General features: G+C 34.3%; 1 protein-coding gene across 27 annotated transcripts in view; it reads left to right on the top strand.

The window, feature by feature from the left end:
- The window catches only part of NRXN1 (neurexin 1), a 703,850-nt gene that overhangs the window by 15,415 nt on the left and 674,302 nt on the right, over positions 1-14,133 (top strand). The window lies entirely within an intron of this gene.

Genomic DNA, 14,133 nt, shown 5'->3' with positions numbered 1-14,133 from the left:
CCTGTTTCTGATACCTGCATGGTAACAATAATTACTTATTCCACTCTTTGGTTTTTCTCTTTTCTAACTGTGGAGTAAGAACTCGCAGTGCCATTTTCATTTGTAAAACTGCAAATTAATGGCTAAAAAAAAAAATCATATTTTAACCTCACTTTCACACCCATAGGGGAGATGACCTATCCTGTATTAAAATATTTTCCCTTTGAAAACAGACTGTCAAGTGTTTTTGTCCTCAACATGTTTGAATCAATCTTCACGCTCCTTTGGTTGTTCTTAAATAACCATTTAGTGCATGGATCTTTAAAGCACAGCTCAGTTTGCAGCTTCTCTAATCAGCCTAAGTCTCATCAGTGTCAATCTAACATGTATGAACATCCTGCACTCAAAAATTATGCTCTGATAATATTATTAAGTTTATAACACAAAGCACGTAGAAGCTGTGAACAGTCAGGACAACAGATATTGTGCAGTTTTAATTTCATCTGTTTCTAGGTATCCATTATGAAATGGTGTTTAATTACATGATCATATACCACTTTATCCTCAAGCTTTTTGCCTTGTTCAGTGCATAGTCTGATAATAAGTTCTTCAATATTTTGTTTTCTCCTTGCTGTTCAGTTTATAGCCCTGAGCCTTATTTATCGTCCGTATTCAAAACAGCTCTGAAGAGAAATTAGTAATTTTTCCCTGGGCTTTTCTGAGGTTTTCATAGCAACAACATCTGAGCTGCTATGCAAATATTAAAAATTACACAATGCCTATGTAAGATGACAGATGCTATTGTCCCGTTCGTAGAGGAGAACTGAGGCAATAGAGACTGCAGGTAAAAACATTCACTGAGTGCCCATCTGAAGTTCTTCTGATTACTTCACATGTGATACCACATACGTTAAGCGTCCACTATAACTTCAAAGTACAGCTCTCCCTGCCTTCAGATTAGAGGTTTGAGTGATCAGCACCGTATATTCTGGGATATCCAGCGCGGCACGCTCTCTAAAGGTGCTAATATCCTGAACAACTTTAGGAATGACCACCCAGAAAATGCCTGTCTTTAAAAACCTGACCAAAATCACATAGGATTTTAGGAGAGAAGGGAATAGAATATATTTCTTCCCCACAGCATTCACCTCTCCTTGCTATGAGGTACACCCCACTCCTTTTCACAAGGGTCTGGTGTATTGCAGGGGTGGGTGCACTGCTCATTGGCACAAGAGCTTTCTTTGTTACTTCGTCATTACTTATTGCTAAGAATAGTTCTCTTCTGTGTACAGATGAAGTGAAGGAAGCTCTGGAGAGAATTGCATTAAACTGTGTAATTAAAGGCTATATCTTACCCTATATGAATAAAGTAGATGGATCTAAGTTGCGTAAGAAGCCTTATGTCTCAGAGCTGCTATTTTTGACTTTACGGCCCAAAGAACATTCTTTTAAGATAGTAAAATAGTCAGCGTGTATAATTTTTTTTAGGTTTTAAAGACTTGATTCCCACGCAGACATCCCAGCCCCAGTCATTGTGCTTTCTGCGCTTGAATGAGGAAGCTCGTTTTCCTCAGGGCCCACTCCCAGCAGGGAAGTTGCTGTTGGATTGACACTTCCCCTGGTCCAAAACTGGGTAGCTGGACCTAGCATAGGCTACAGAAACCTCGAAGACCTGCTGAGGCTGAAGTTAACACAGTCTTTCAGGAGCTGACTAGTACAATCCAAGACATCTCTACTAATACTGCACAAACATATTTTTGAGAAAATTTGCAACTTGAACAGGTCGTGGTGGGCTTTCAAGGGGTTGACAAAAGGCTCAAACACAAAAGTCAAGTTACTCCTGCCCAAATGTTTTTTATATTTCTGCTTCAAAATAAGACTGAAGTCAAAAGGAATCAGAATGGAAAATAATGTTACTTAGAGTTCCCTTGGGGAGATACTACTGCTAACATAAATGTCAGATTTTCAGTTGAGATTTTTTTTGTGACTAAATAAAATATATTTTTTTAAGACTGAAAAAGAAGAAATGTAAGACAAAACTGTTTCAGTACATTTCAGAATCGTTTTTTCCAATGAATTGAGGTTTTAAAATAAAATGCAGGCATGGTATTTGCACATCTGCTTATCATCTGTTGCCATTAAAGTTCCCTAAAAATACTTCTTAAACTCCTCCTGTAAAAGTTTAATATAAGGAATAGCATAGCCACAGTACAATATTCTGTACTCAATACCCAGAAATGCAGTTTTTGTCTTTGATATGACCAGCCAATATTTTTAAGACACTTATGTCTTTATAAGAGCTACATTTATTAATGTGCCAGGTTCTTTGAACACACCTTTATTATTGTTCTCCTGATGTAGAGATGGTTACTTTCTGTATGTACAGAACTAGTTTCTCTTTCTTTCCCTGTGTGTTAAAAAAAGATCTGAAGATTAAAAATATTTATTTTCCCTTTTCCTTTCCATGATTTATATATGTTATACGACGTCCTATTTGCCTAGAAAGAAGACAAATAAGAAGCTTTTAGGGCAGGAGTTGACACAGAATAAAGTCACAGTCAAATTCCCGATGAATTTCTTTATGATCACTGAATTCACAGATGGTCCCACTGTATTTCATTGGATTATTTGTATGAATAATTTTATCCCCTTGATGTGCAGTATAAATTAATGTGTGTACTAGTATGCTGCAGATAACGATACTTATTTTAATAATACAATATGGCTATTTAAAAGCATATGATTATCCTATGTGTTACCTCATGGTATTTAATCATCTAGTGACATTTTAAGGAATATTAAATGTTATTACTCCCACTGATTTAAATGGGATTATATGTGTTAGAATGAATAGAAAATTTTTTAAAATAAAAAAGTGCAATGATCAAATAAAGAATTTAAATTGTGGTTTGACCATACTCAGATACAAGCTAAACTTCAGAATCATAGACAACCAATTAATATTTATAATTTTTAAAGATAACTGTTCATGGATTTACATATTATAAATGTCATGCCTAGTATGTAATCTAATTAGATCCATCTTTAGAAATGCCTTTTTTAATGAATAATGATGAATTTAGACTCAGATGTCTGTATGCATATAAATTTTCTTCAAGCTCAATGAATGTGTCATTTACCACCTTTTTGCTGCATTTTCTAGGAAAGAATTGTAGTGCTATTTCTTTAGGAAAGCTTAAATTCTGCAGCAAAATAGTACCAGTCAGAAATCCAAGTCCTATGTAACATCCCTAAAGGCTGTTTTTTGCTAAGCAGTGAAGGGAGTATAATTTAATACAGTCTGATTTTACTGTCATTTAAAATATGTCCCTAGCTCAGCAGTACTGCTCTGCAAATTTTTTTTTTTTTTTTAAATACAGAAGGTATATACGAAGAGTGAAGGAAAAGTTTAGTAGACTAGTGGGACCATAGGATATCAATAAAAATGTATTGACAGTTCGATCACCATTAAATCTACTACCTGTACTTACCAGACTTCTCAAAATATTAACTTCTGTGGTTGTTTACGGCATTCATGCATTTCAAAAACTGGCTAAAAACTCTTCTCAATTTAATTAATGTATAGGAAACAACTTGTCCTAAATGTAACTTTGCAAAGACTCCTAAACGAAAAAAAAAAGAAGCAATACTTCTCTTATTAAGAACAGGTGTATCTATTTTTCTATTGTTCAAGTGTTATCTCTGGGATTTATAATAGTGAGATTAAAAATTAGGTAGTCTTCAGTGTTTTTAAAATTGATGCAAATAATATTTTATGTCAGAAATTTTCATTTCTAACAGCAAATGAAGCTGACTGCTCTAAGTGAAACAGTATGGCCACTGCAGGTAAGGTTAATACTCTCTCACATCTGCTCCCAACACATCGGAAATTGTGCTGCAGGTTAGTCCTGCCTCAAGGGTTTGGGTAAAGATAAATAATTCTCTAGGGTGGACTTTGCTAAATTCAGATCATTTGGATAGAGCAGTTCCTCTGCAATTTTGCCAGTTGATCCGAAGGGGCAAATTGGAGTTTTCTGATAGCAAATATGCAGTAGCGTAAGGGGAGCCAAGGTCTTTGCCCTCTCAGCTACAGGAGAAGTGGGCATGTAACTCTTGTATACATCTCCTTGACTTTCTGTCCATATGGCTGTGATTGATTCGTACAAGCATTATTTATTGTCAATGTTCTGGCCAGAAAACAAAAAAGAATTATTTCAGTGATTTGAAAAATATTTTCTGTCTTTTAAAAGGAGTCTGTTTTCAAAGGTATATAATTTAAACTTGTCTCTCAATATGCCTGTTAGCCTCACTGTATTCTATGGTAATAAAAATCACAAAGTTTTTTGGTTGAGCTTGGGAACTGGACCTCCGTTTTCTGTAACCCACTAGCATCACTTTTAAATCAAATCTTAGAAAACCTCTTAGTAACAAAATTTTCATAGCTGTCAAAAGTATTTTTGAGAGTTGCTTTCCTTTTTCCTGCATTCAAAACAGGTTCCTGCATTTATTAATTTTTTTAAGTTTTTCAGCTGAATTTCAATATGACGGTGTTTTCTCTGACTTTATGCAAAGGATAGCTTGGAAACTGTTGATAAAATAGGAGACTGGCAATATTGTTGAAGTAAACCTTTTGTAATGAAATAACTGATACCAGGAGAAGAACGTAATAAAAATATCTGGAATTTTATTAGATATTACAGTAGTATATCATGTTCAACCAAGTTGCAGTGAATTATTGGTCTCTGAATGTGTTGTGAACTACCTGTCCCTAAGGGGTGTGTAACAGTCTCTCCCTGAGTCTCATCCTACACTTCTTACTGCGAGTTGTTCTTACTGACGGTTTTACTTGGTAAGAACTGCATGATATTTAATCTACAACCAGCTACAAGTTCTCCTCTGAAATGCTGGGTTTCTTCAGAAAATCATTTTAATGGTGATAGTGACCTTTGCTTTTAGGGTTTGCAATTGGATTTTGTTTTGCAGAGTTGGCTGTGGTTAAGAAACACTTATTATGAAACAAACCTTTTTAGCTTTGTACCCAGATATTATTTCTTCTTTAGAAACTGGATCCTTCATAAATGATTACATCAGATGAATGGTAGACATCTGGAAGCATAAAATGGAAAAATAAAAAAAAAAGAGATCAAGAACTGAGAAGTAATTAAGTACTGGAAATGGGATTTGGAATTGCTATTTTATTTTCACTATTCTATTACAAGTTCTTTATATATCTCAAGTATTTAATCTTTCTTGCAGTTTTGCATCCATAAAATAAGGTCAATAATATTCACTGCCTTCTTACCATTCTCTGTCTGTTTTACTTAGTGGTGTCTGAGATTTCAGAGCATATTTTCCTATATTTCTACCAATACCTACTACAAAAGATGGTGATCTAATTTACGGTTTTAGAAGTTACATATTATATACAGTATTGAGCTGTAGTTGAGATACAAACACTGGAGCAAAAGTAATGAATAAATTATTGTAACTTAGGGTGTTCCAGATTGCTTTAGGGGCAAGTAAGTTCCTGATGTATTCATACATATTCTTTATAAACAAATGTTCTTCTTTGGAATAAACAATTTGAGTCTGGTTTGTGGCTTATTTATCAAAGCATGACAAGGCAATGGGATCTGTTAAAAAGATTAGTATATTCTTGAGTAAAAAGGTGTTTATTTATAAAGGGGTCCTTCAATATTGTACCATCAAAAAATTCTTAGTTTTATCTCCTTTGGAAGCAACAGCAAAGATGCTTTTTGGAAATGAACTGAAAACCTCCAAAAGTATGTGTAAAATTGTATTTTTTTAGGACAAATCTCAGCTGATAAGAATTTTCTTAGACATACTTCACTGTAATGGTACTTGCTGATGTTATTTTTTGAAGTATTTTAGAGCTTTCCAGCAAAAAGCGTTTACAAAATGTCATAGAATGTCCTTTGTATAAAAAAAGGTGTAAGAGGGAAACAGTGATTTTCCTTAATACCTGGTTACATAAAGGCTATTCTGAACAAAACAGACTGATTAGCTAGTAAAGAGGAAAAAATACTTTCCTAAATTTCTAGATTTTTGGTTCCTCTTTTACTAGGAATTTGCCTGCAAGCATAAGATGAATTCCTTCATCTGTATTTGAATTGAAATGAAGATCTGATTTTCATCAATGTAACAGTGGAATGATTCTCCTCAGGCAATCTTTGAAAGGAAGAGAATATTCTTTCTGATTTCAGAAAGTTTTGGATCAAGGGGTTTGGTTCTACCTCAGACTACTTTAGATCTCTTTTAGAGAAGTTAGTTATTATTGTTCACAAAAAATATATCCAATGAAGGTCTCAGGTATATGTAGCTTAAATGACTTTAGCTTTGGTGCCATGAATGTGTCATGAACGTATCTTTAGATAGTAGTTAGTAGACTAACAAGTAATTCACTTGTTATTCATGAAAAATGGATAGATGTGTATAAAAGAATAGATAGACTGCCCAAATGACCATATGAAAACATGTAACTGGAACTGAACAGACAGTCCATTGTTTACCATTTGGTGTTTTTCACCTCTGTCATAGAAGATGGTCACCTAGTTAAGAATGCAAAATCTACAGGAAAAAGAAATGGTTAAATATATATGAAAGGGAATCATAGATTGCATTCCCGTTCCTGGATTGTTAGGTATCACCACGTGCTAGATGGTAATGCATAGCCACTGCTGTGCTAGCTCCTTTTCATGGGTACTTGTGCATAATACATTCAACTGGACTGCACAGCTAAGCTAGGCTAATAAATCGGATCACAAGAAAAAAGTGATTAAATAGAAGCTCTGTCTAATGACACAGACAAAATCCCAGAATGAGCAATCCACAGTGCTGACCCAATGTTCTCAATTTCAGTTTGATTTTAAGTAGAATGACAAGGGGTTTTGAGAAAGCAAAGCACTTTGACTAAATGAAATGTCAGCAAATTTATGATTGCAGGAGAGAGCATGGAGAATTCAGTCCTTCAAATCTGTGAGCAAGTGTACTGAACATGTAAACCCATAATCAAAGAGAGAAGTTAAGTATTATCTATCTGTCATAAATGTTTAATCATTAATGGAATACACAAAAAACCCAATAATAAATGGACCAGTTACTCAGTAGTCTTGAAAAAATTACCGGTGTATGAAATAATATGTTATCCAGTAGAACAATGCTGATATGTGTATTTCATCTTCAAATTCTTTTTATTCTGATACTTTAATTCAACTAAGTAGTGAGGAAACATAGAGTCAGTAGCTTTGAAGACTATAATATAGTACTCTGCTCCATCCTCTGGAAAAAGTAAATCTTTGTTATAATTTATGCATGTACTCAAGCATATTTTTAAATGGAAATAGCCATACACATAACAAGATTTTATGAGTTTTTCTAGGCACAGAGCATACTTACTCACCTTTCATGAGGTCTGTAGGAATTTGCTGACAAACTTTCTTTTGTACCTTCGGTTACCATATCTGCTCTGAGAAGCAATCTGTCACACTACACAGGTATTTCCTAATCTTGCTAAACTATGGCAGAATATATTAAAAGGTAAGACAGCATATCTTCTATGGTTCATTGCCAGATTACGTTATGAGTACGTCATATTGCTTTTCACGTCTTTCATTTTCATAGCTGTGTATGTTGACACCATAGGATCGCTGGAGCTACATACTTAATGGAATAGTTTATGCTATATCTGATACACCATTCCTAAGCAAAAAAAAAAAAAAAAAAAAAAAATTACTCTAACTTTGAAACATCTGGTAATCTCCTTCAAAATCTTACATTCCCAAATTCTGAATGCTGTATGTTTTAAATCACTGGTATTTGCATGTGCCAGAAACCTGTTGCTGCCTTTGATTGGCTGTTTTCAGTAATGATCTCAGACAAAAATTATATGTTCAGTTTCTTTAGTAGAAAAAATATTTTTCCTTTGGGGGAAACATATGAAAGTAATGTTTCCTCTCTATTTATTCTATTCTGCAAGGTACTATTCCTGCTAATGATGACACAGCACTTTTTTTGGGGGGGGGGTGGAAAACATACATTTTTATTCTACTGAAACTGCTTACCTACAAAGAAAATGTTTGGAGTCTGGGAGAATGTATCAAGTTTTTTCTGTAGCCATATCATAAAACAGTTTTTAACAGACACTATTCATCAACAGAAATTTGGGAATATTTAGGTAATATTTAAGAGACAACATTATATGTTTATTTAGGGTTTCCTTGTGGCACCTTTAAAAAAGCCTCAAAATACAAGCAGATTTCAAGCTGTGAAAAAGATAGTTGCATAGTCGTTAGTTTTGGGACTTTGAATTCTGATCTTGAGATTTTGTAAATTTCATTAAGAATAATACCAAATTGACAAGTGATAATCAAATCACACATGTCAGCAGTGAAGGACATAAATTTCTGATTGTTTTGTCTTGCCACAAACTCTGAGTAAAAAATTGCACAGTGCAATGTCATTCAACAACTAACTTGAGATAGAATAAAATCCTAAAGATTTTATACTTAGCCATTAATTGATAATAGCATGCTAAATTTCAGATATATCCATCCGTATATATGTTAGATATATATTTGAGGACTATATTTGATTTTTAAATTCAGTCTTCTTTAAATGTCAGTGGATGTCAGTGTCATACCCAATTTCTGCCTGGATCTACTTTCTCATAAAAATACTAACAGACTTGGTTTTATTTGCTCTAATCCCTATGCAAAGATGTTAAGGAGGATTAGGTTATTCTTGGGTGAAATATCATTTCATTGTATTTTTAGAAATTTTATTATATAAAAATCTTTCATGAGCTACCTAACTTAAACAGCATGACTGTCAAAACTTTCTAAATATGCTCAGGAATACATTTTTTTTCCCTAAGTCCTCTTGAGAGGTCGCATTCTCTCTGTGCCTGAAGTGAGCCTGAAGGACTTCTAGCTTGTGGTTTGTACTGTATTTGCAGCGCATTCAAAATATAAGAATTAATGAGTTAGTGGGTTCTGCACTAAATACCATTTTAGTATAAAATTTTCATTGCATTTAAATCCTGGAAAATTTTGTCATTTACAAAGTTTGTTTGTGGATTTGGTGGTATGGTTGCATCCAATCTGATGCATGAGAGTTCTCTTAGATCAAATAATGATAAGAGCAACCTGACATCATTTGTGCCCATTGTGATCTCAAAGGCTTGAAAACTGACTTAATTGTTTGTAGTTGCATTACTCCTTCTGGTATGTGCTGTGAAAGAAAGAGATAACAAATAGAAGTTACCTAGCTTGCGGAGGGAATGTAAACACATTTTTCTATTCTTTATTATCCCACTTATATCTAGAGATAATTTTTTTTTTTTAGATTGTTTCCACAAGGAACTTGTTGATTTGGCTCTTCCAAAAAGAATTATTATTGTCCTGAACTTCTCTTTTTGACAAGCCAGAATATTTTTATTTGAATTTGTGTTCCACTTACAGAGAAAAAGTGTATTCAGAAGTATAATTACATATGAAAGGATTACAAATTATATAGAATAAAAAATACTGAAAGGAGAATTCTTATACAATACATGTGAAATTAAAGCAAGTACTTTATTCTTAATGAATATGATATGTTTGTACTGTGAAAAGATAAAAATTGATATAACCAGTTGTATGAAAAAAAGAAAGAATTATCTAGTTCTTGTCATGGAAATACAGCAGACTTCTGAGTGACAAAATGAAGGACATATTTTAAGCTCATTGATTAAAGGTCAGTATAGAATCCAAGGAAAATGAAAGAAATCTACCACTCAGGTGTGCTCTTAAAAGTAGCAAAATAGGATTCTTGCTTCTGTAAGAGATGAGATTGCTGGAAATGCAGTACAAGATCTCTCTGAGGGGTAAGACCTTCAAACTGGCCATTTCAATGAGTAGTCATTCTTGAGAAAATTATCAAATAAACTAACCATATGGCCAGTCTGGAGCATGGGAAAAAATAGTAGTAAAGCAGCAGGATGCTGTTGGACTATATATTGTTTTACTCAGAACAGGTGCTTTCACAAAATATTTAGGAAGTATCCAAGAACTAATAACTGACAGCAGTGCTAATGTCAGAATTTGATAGCAGCACTGAATGTATCTTATTTCGGGAAGGCTAGCTATAAGGTAGCATTTTCCTAGAGGATATCCTGGAACTTAATCTCTGAATAGGCAAAGATTGTTCTGGTTTATGTTTATTTGGCTCTCTATCAACTAATAGTGTCCCCCTCCAACTCAAATTTTTCTGTTCACTCTTCTAGTGTGAACAGAAAAATGTTTTCTCTTCACTCTTCTTTAGATTTCTGTTTTATTTTTGCATTCCTCTTGTTTGTGCTCTTTTTTCTTAGTCTTGCACTTAATTCTTTAATTCCTAAAATTTAAATAAAGCAACCAGAAAGAGTCAAGTCCAGTAACATTCCATGTTCTCATGACTTGCTTTTCCAAACATGCTGGTTCAGACTCCTGAATTGGTTGATCAGAGCAACCATTCAGAGCCTTCTACTGGCATGCAAGTCCATCATCACGAAATGCATTTGCCTTCAGTTTCATATAAACTTCTGCAAAATGATTGTTTTGACTCTGCACCATCTGAAGTGTGGAGCTATGTAAAGGTGATTATTTAACATTTTTAAGACAGTAGTATATACGTAAAGTGTATACACTCTGTGTAGACAGTGTAGTAAGTATACTACAAGACTAGTATCTCTAAATATTTCCATCTCATGTTAATCTGATTATATAATTTGGATTTTATCTGCCACAAATTTCATGCTTTAGGAAGATACTAGCTAATTGGTCCAGGTTCCATTACAGTTTCACCAAAAGGCTTCCTGTCAGTGTAAACATTTGTTGAAACGTCTTGCTGACTTTGCTACTGGACTATGACTATATGCTTCCTGTTGATTCTGCTTACAGTTGTGTGCCAAAAAATGCCATATAATCTTCAGTTCAGCACTTCTGCAATTTGCTGTTGATATCTCTGTGACAGTCAGCTGCACTCATTTCACTGCAGGGCTCCTTCTCTTTTAACTCACGTGCCATTCCAATTTAGGAAGATATACCTATTACTATCCGTAAATCTTTTTTTTTTTTTTTTTTTTTTGTAAATGAATATAATACTCGTGTTGATCATGTTCTCCAGAAATGACAGGATGTCTGATATTCTCATGAAGTTTCGTTTTAGCATTCCCCAGTTATCACATTGTCTGATTTGCATTGCTGATTCTTTTTTGATGTTGAACCACATTCCACTTAAATTTCCTCCCTCAGATATTTCATTCTTATACTAAGTCAGTATTACTCATATTCCTTATTGAATGATATTAAACAGAGTAATAAAGATAAGGAAATATATGTAGCAATCATAATTGGGTTTAGATGGTCTGTATTACTGCAGATGGTCTCTATAGTTCTGAAGGGTTTATAGGAAATATTTTATTCTTTAGAATCTCCTCAAATTCCCTACCCCTCCCCTTACTGCTATGTCTTCCCATTTCTGTTCCTTAATATGGGTTCCTTTTCCATTTCTCCATTTCCAATTTTCAGTGATGTTTGCCTCTTCATTTCAACCTTCCTAGTTTTACCCCCAACCTATGTTTTCTATAAAGATCTGATTAAGGGGTTTATTATTCAAGGGGCTCACTCTTCTTTATTCAGTGTATTTATTCTTTTGCTTATTTGTCTCCATTGGACCACTCTCTCTGGCCTTTGGTCACTCCTTGTAATGATTATTTCTCACACACAGTGTAATTTCATTTAACTTCTTTTTATTGCTTACTCCAAAGGTGGGATTTAGAAAGTTTTACATGGTGGTGTGTTGTAATGCTGCCTAATCTAATACAAAATACACTTCAGTAAATATATATCATACAGTTTCTTATAAATGTACGTAGAAAGGGACATAAATGGAACAACAGAACACCAGGACTTCTGGCTCAAAGTTGTTAATGGAGTTCGTAAAAGAAAGCTATCTATATGCAATATTACAAAGCTCTCGTGTCTTGAAAATCATGTTGAAAACAAAATTGAAAATATTTCATATTGAAAAAGCTAAAATCAAATTGCCTTCAGAAGTTATTTTGTGTGCCCATCTTTGGATTCGATACAGAAGCAGTGTGTGTGGTTTCCAGTGCATGCCCTGTAATGCAGCTGTTGTTGTTTCTTGTCCTGTGAAGCAAAGGTTCAAATGTTCTGGCAGAGAAGCCTCATCGGCGTTGCGGGGGATAGGAAAGGCTCCAAGAGAGACAGCTGCCCCCGACTTCCGTGAAATGCAATTACCTGTGAAGATCAGCAGATAAAGTGAATGCAATTTCATTCTGAGTGATTCTGAAGCCCACACTGGACCTGTAGTCAGAAAGCTAACCTTGCTTTTATCTTACCACTCTATCAATTCAGTCATGGAGAGGTCCAAGGGAGTTATTAACAAAAAAAATTTAAAAAACCCCACAAACCAAAAACAACAACAACAAAAAACTAAGGCTTTATTTGGGATGAGTTTTTCACTCTTTAGAACCAAAATAGCTGAGGAAGTAAAAAAAAAAAATAGTCCAAAAATCAAGGGCAAAAAGAAAAGAATTAATCAGTTTTCCTTACTAGCAACACATTATACATCACCAAGAAGAAGATAAAAGCAATGAGAAAAAGTCTAATGATGTAGCTTATAAATTGTAGATTGCCTGTTTGTGAGACATAAAAATCGATTATAGTCTATAAAGGTTATAATGGTATCACTGAAGGTTTGGAAACACTGTCTGTCATTAGAATTCATGAGGGAACGTATTAGCCTTTCCCTTTGTAAAGATTTTACCTTCATCATTTGACAATATGGAGACCAGGTAGGCTAGCTCAGCCTGTAAGTTAGTCTGACATGAGGCTGAAGCTTGAGGAAGCTGAGGAACTCTTTCTGGTAGAACTTCCATTACCTGTGACAGTGCTTCACCTGCCATTTCCCATGGAAATAGAGTATTTTCTTTTGTTCTTACTTTTCCCCTGGCCAAGGAAAGATTGAAAGGAATGATCTATCCACTAGCACTGAAAGCATAATAAAAACATGGGCTAAACTCTGTTTCTAACCTGAAATAATTAAGGAGGCAGACAGTCAAGGGCCTTCAGCATCAGCTAACAAGGAGAGGAAGCACGGCAGCGCTTTGTGTGCCTGAGCTCAGGAGAGAGGGAACACGTTTATCCTTTTAACATTTGATCTCCTTTATTTTAACCTTTAATTACATCAGTGACTCTGTATATGAGAGGGGAATTAGAGCCTATTCTAAACTGTGAATTTTAAAACCTGTTTCTCTATAGGGATAAATAATTTATACAGTCTTGCAATCCAGCAATTTAATGAGCCCTTATGTGTGAAAACAAATTTATAGCTCTTCTTAGCTACTGAGGAGCTATTCAGTAAAAATATCTGGGGTGAAAATAGGCAGAAGTTGTGTACAGCTTCTGGGATCTTACTTGAATTTTAAAAAATGGTGATGCTGCAATAACTGTCTTTAGAATTGTTAAATTACTGTTTGACTGCTGTAATGATCTGGAGCCACCACATATATGTTTAGTCCATGATTATCTAATGCTATATCCTGTATAATACAGGCCAAAGAATTCCATGTGGTAATTTTGTAAGGAAAGGGAAATTCAAAGGAAGTTAGCTAACATATAAGCCTGAGAGTTTAAAGGTGAACAAAGTTTTATTGAATTTTTTTTATAACTGAAGGTCTCTCTTAAAAACAGAAACAGGAATGTGCCTTCAGGAAAATGTGGTGTAGAGACACAGAAAACAATGTTTACCACTCACATCTTTTACACTATCTCTAGATGGTCCCTAGTACTGTATTATACTAATAGAAAGTCCACTTCCGAAAGCCTTAAATTTTCGTTTCATTTTGAAGCACAAACTTATACAGTGTGCCTTCTGATTAAAATATGCTTACACATAGCTAAGCTGAATATTTTTTTTAATGAAGTGATTCATCATTAGAATATCATTAAGAATTTTAATGAAATACTCCCACAGAAACATGCCACTTGTAAGAAATAATCCTCATTTCAGTTTAGAAGCAGAGAGCTGTATCCCTGCAGCATCAATAGTTTAGTGGCTACAGCATTTACCTCCAGTGCCTGTTTTTTTTTA

Source organism: Myiozetetes cayanensis, unplaced genomic scaffold (assembly GCF_022539395.1).
Source record: "Myiozetetes cayanensis isolate MyiCay16 unplaced genomic scaffold, myiCay2020 scf2-11, whole genome shotgun sequence".
Lineage (NCBI taxonomy): Eukaryota > Metazoa > Chordata > Aves > Passeriformes > Tyrannidae > Myiozetetes > Myiozetetes cayanensis.
Note: the sequence above shows the minus strand (reverse complement) of the source record. Positions and strands in the feature narration are given on the sequence as shown.